Source organism: Myotis davidii, unplaced genomic scaffold, assembly GCF_000327345.1.
Source record: "Myotis davidii unplaced genomic scaffold, ASM32734v1 scaffold3036, whole genome shotgun sequence".
NCBI classification, from domain to species: Eukaryota; Metazoa; Chordata; class Mammalia; order Chiroptera; family Vespertilionidae; genus Myotis; species Myotis davidii.
Genome location: NW_006287254.1, coordinates 45,679 through 50,694, shown reverse-complemented (window position 1 = coordinate 50,694; position 5,016 = coordinate 45,679). Strand labels below are relative to the sequence as shown.

General features: G+C 45.2%; 1 pseudogene; it reads right to left on the bottom strand.

The window, feature by feature from the left end:
- Positions 1–1,895: 1,895 nt before the first annotated feature.
- Positions 1,896–2,541, bottom strand: LOC102764617 (annotated as a pseudogene).
- Between the last annotated feature and the right edge of the window lie 2,475 nt (positions 2,542–5,016).

The following is a 5,016-nucleotide window of genomic DNA, read 5'->3' as shown; positions in this document are numbered from 1 at the left end:
CCCCCCACACCCCCACCCCCGGCTCTAGCCCCTTCGGACACAGCTTGCTCCCAGCAGGTCCAGGGGTTCCCAAAGGTGTGGACAGAGTTGGCAAAGAATGAAGGACATGGAGACAGCATTCAGTTGATCAGCATAGTGAGGTTCTCTAGCAAGGTCCTCTGTTTACAAATATTTTATTCAGTTTCAAAACTGTCTCTTTAGTCAGACAGTTAGATTCAGTAAAATTATGAAGGCAAAAGATGATATAATGCTCCAAAGGAATATTTTCCATCAGAGAAATCTTTATTTGAGGATTATAAAGTAATCAAGTAGTTTAGTTGTGATTCATCCAGGACAGCATGATATTGTTTACTCAGAAGTAATGGTTTCCTGTCCAGGCATGGCTCTGTGGTTGAGCATCCACATACGAACAGCATGGCTCAGTGGTTGAGCATCCACATATGAACGAGGCCGTCACGGTATATATAAATGAGTCCGACGCGGTGTATATGAACGAGGCCGACACGTACATATGAATGAGTCAGTCACGGTGTATATGAACGAGGCCGTCATGGTATATATGAATGAGGAAATCAAGGTTTGAATCCCAGTCAGGGAATATGTCCAGTTTCAGGTTGATCCGCAGTGTGGGGTGTGTAGGAGGCAGCCAATCCATGATTCTCTCTCATCATTGATGTTTCTACTTCTCTCTCCCTCTTCCTTCCTCTATGAAATCAATAAAAATATATTTTTTAAAAAGTAGAAAAAATCGAAAAAAATGTATTGTGTTTTTTTTTTCTTAAACCACATGAGTGCAGGGTGCTTTATGAAGATTCTTCTCCTTAAAGAAATAAGGGATATCTTTCATACATCTAACAAACTGGGTCTCGGTAACAGCAGCAATCTTCCTCATTACAAACTTAAGAATAGTCTCAATTGCCAACTTAAGTGCTGGTTTAAAACCTCCATTAACATGTTGTTTTGATACATTATCAATTTCTCTGGTAAAAATAGCATCATCTTATCCATTGTAAATCGACTAGCTATGTGCACCAGATATTTGATGAGCAGGCCTTGAAGAAGTGAAATGATCATACCCTTTGGAAAACATGATGAGTAGGTACTTCAGTCTCAGCTGTGACTTCAAACCTGGTGCCGCTTGTTCTGTGCTGGGACTCAAATAATGGAGGTGACTGAAAACAGGAAGCCAATGCCAGGAATATAAAAGCGATTGGGTTCTCAGGTCCGCAGGACAGCAGCCCCACTGCTCACCCAGTTGAGACACAGCAGGACTGCCAGATTTGGGGAAGGTTGTTCAAGAATAAATGCAAGGGGCGGGGCTAAGCCTGAGCAGTGATTGTGTCATTGCCCAGGAAGTGGCCAGGAAGAGCTCCTAAAGCAAAGGGTTTAACATAAAATATAGAGTAACACAATTTTTAAAATTAAAATACAACAAATGAAAATTTGTACTAGAAATTCTTGATGAAGATGGCTCAAATGACAAAGAACACATAAGGTTAAACATAAGAAAAAAGAGAAATACATAAATATTAATTCCATCCAATGAAAACCCCGAAATAAATTAATGTCCTTTAATAACTTCTAAAAAGTCATTTAAGGCTTTAAGACAATTCTTTTTGTATGTTTACCTTTTAAGGCCTATATATTGACTTTTAATTACAGTTTCTAAATACCCGAAGGGCATTTCCCTTTACTTCCTCCCAGAGTGATCTTTGAGCTGCATTTAGGGAGATTTTTTTTTCAAAAACTTTTTCTTTCTTTTAAATGGAGCAACAAACTTTGTTGCTGCTTGGATGCTGGCCAATGCTGTCATGCATACATTACAAGTAAAAATAACTTTCTTTTTATTTATGGTGCCTCATTAATGGTGAGATTTAATGCTTGAACAACAATTTTTAGTTTACTTTGATCTGCACGGCCAGGACAGGGTTGCCTGGGGCCTGCGTCAGCCTGCCTAGGCTCATCTGGGCGTTGAAGAAGTCCACCATGCCCTCCTTGGTGATGCCGAAGCGGATGTTGTCCACGTAGAGGCGCCGTGCCTGCCTGGTCATCTGGCTCCCGACCACAGGCACCGGTGTCAGGGTCACAGCCAGACCGTCCGGGGTCGTGGTGGGGAGGAGGGCGGTGGCTGGAATCTGACCCGCAGCTTGCATGGCCTTGTACTGCATGGGGGTAATGTGCTCAAAGCTGGACGGCAGTACATCCCAGTATTTGCGGATCTTCTTCTCATGGCGGGGAAGCGAATCAATCGACCCTGCTCCTCTTTAGCGCCTCTGGTCAAAGGTTTACTTCTTCGCCGAAGGTTCCGGGATGCATCTAGGGATGCGCTCCACTGGTCCCGGTTGAGCTTGTCGTGGCTCCGGCTGCGGCGCTTGCAGTCCTGGCTGCGTGAGCAGCTGTTGCTGCGCTTGCGGTGCCGGTTCTCCTTGACTTGCTCTTGCTTATTCTCGATGAGCTGCTGCTGGAATTCGTAGAAGTCCAACATGCTGAGATGGCCGCGTAAGGGCCCTGTACAGCGTTCACCTCGCCTTACCGAACCCCCCACCCCCCCACATATATGAACGAGGCCGTCCTGGTATCCGTAAACGAGGCCGACAGGGTATATATGAACGAGGCCGTCCTGGTATCCGTAAACGAGGCCGACAGGGTATATATGAACGAGGCCGTCCTGGTATCCGTAAACGAGGCCGACAGGGTATATATGAACGAGGCCGTCCTGGTATCCGTAAACGAGGCCGACAGGGTATATATGAACGAGGCCGTCCTGGTATCCGTAAACGAGGCCGACAGGGTATATATGAACGAGGCCGTCCTGGTATCCGTAAACGAGGCCGACAGGGTATATATGAACGAGGCCGTCCTGGTATCCGTAAACGAGGCCGACAGGGTATATATGAACGAGGCCGTCCTGGTATCCGTAAACGAGGCCGACAGGGTATATATGAACGAGGCCGTCCTGGTATCCGTAAACGAGGCCGACAGGGTATATATGAACGAGGCCGTCCTGGTATCCGTAAACGAGGCCGACAGGGTATATATGAACGAGGCCGTCCTGGTATCCGTAAACGAGGCCGACAGGGTATATATGAACGAGGCCGTCCTGGTATCCGTAAACGAGGCCGACAGGGTATATATGAACGAGGCCGTCCTGGTATCCGTAAACGAGGCCGACAGGGTATATATGAACGAGGCCGTCCTGGTATCCGTAAACGAGGCCGACAGGGTATATATGAACGAGGCCGTCCTGGTATCCGTAAACGAGGCCGACAGGGTATATATGAACGAGGCCGTCCTGGTATCCGTAAACGAGGCCGACAGGGTATATATGAACGAGGCCGTCCTGGTATCCGTAAATGAGGCCGACAGGGTATATATGAACGAGGCCGTCCTGGTATCCGTAAACGAGGCCGACAGGGTATGTATGAACGAGGCCGTCCTGGTATCCGTAAACGAGTCCAACAGGGTATATATGAACGAGGAAATTAAAGTTTGAATCCCGGTCAGAAAATATATCAAGTTTCAGGTCAATCTGCAGTGTGGGGTGTGTAGGAGGCAGCCAATCCATGATTCTCTCTCATCATTGATGTTTCTACTTCTCTCTCGCTCTTCCTTCCTCTATGAAATCAATAAAAATATATTTTTAAAAAAAGAAGTGGAAAAAATTTTAAAAAAGTATTATTTTTTTCTTACACCACATGAATGCAGGGTGCTTTCTGAAGATTCTTCTTCTTAAAGAAATAAGGGATATTTTTCATACGTCTAACAAACTGGGTCTCCGTAACAGCAGCAATCTTCCTCATTACAAACTTAAGAATAGTCTCAATTGCCAACTTAAGTGCTGGTTTAAAACCTCCATTAACATGTTGTTTTGATACATTATCAATTTCTCTGGTAAAAATAGCATCATCTTATCCATTGTAAATCGACTAACTATGTGCACCAGATATTTGATGAGCAGGCCTTGAAGTGAAATGATCATACCTTCGGAAAACATGATGAGTAGGTACTTCAGTCTCAGCTGTGACTTCAAACCTGGTGCCGCTTGTTCTGTGCCGGGACTCAAATAATGGAGGTGACTGAAAACAGGAAGCCAATGCCAGGAATATAAAAGCGATTGGGTTCTCAGGTCCGCAGGACAGCAGCCCCACTGCTCACCCAGCTGAGACACAGCAGGACTGCCAGATTTGGGGAAGGTTGTTCAAGAATAAATGCAAGGGGCGGGGCTAAGCCTGAGCAGTGATTGTGTCATTGCCCAGGAAGTGGCCAAGAAGGGCTCCTGAACCAAAGGGTTTCGCATTGTGTGATCTCACAGACAAAACCGCAGTGGGCCTGGCGGGAAACATCTGCTTGGTGTGGGAGTTGTATAGGGGACAGTTGTGTCTCAATAAAGTTAAACAGGTAATAACATTTGATTTTTCTAATTATAAAAGATATAGATGTTTATTTTAGACAGTAAAACTATGAAGTGTGTGAGAAAAAAGTGAGCCACAAAACCAGGGGCCCTGGTAGAACACAGAGGATACTCCGGAGCCAGACAACAAGACAAATAGCATTATTTCTGCAGAAGGTTGGCAACCAACACACGGTGTGGTCAGCACCCACATGGAGTGGGAGGGCTGCTGGGTTTTATTTCTGGCGCAACTGTCTGTCCCTCACTCTCGATGGGTCACAGGTTGAGTTCATATTCCTGCAGGAATGTCTAATTCAAAGGACGGGAGGGGTTGACATTTGAGGTTTTGAAGATGGCGGCCTCCAGGGGAGTAGAAGTCATGGAGCCAAAATGTTGGCTGCTTAAAACTCCGTTCCTTGACAGAAAAGAATATTTGCCTATTCTCACAACTCTCATAATTATTATAAAGCCTTTTTTAAATATAAGGAGCTAGTTAGCTGGCATATGAGAATCCTGCTCCCAAGTAAGTAATTCACTGTCTGTAGGAATTGGACAGCCAGTCGTGTGAAAATATATAAAATATAACTCAGAGCCAGCCCACTACTTTGTTTTAAAATTTCAAATCA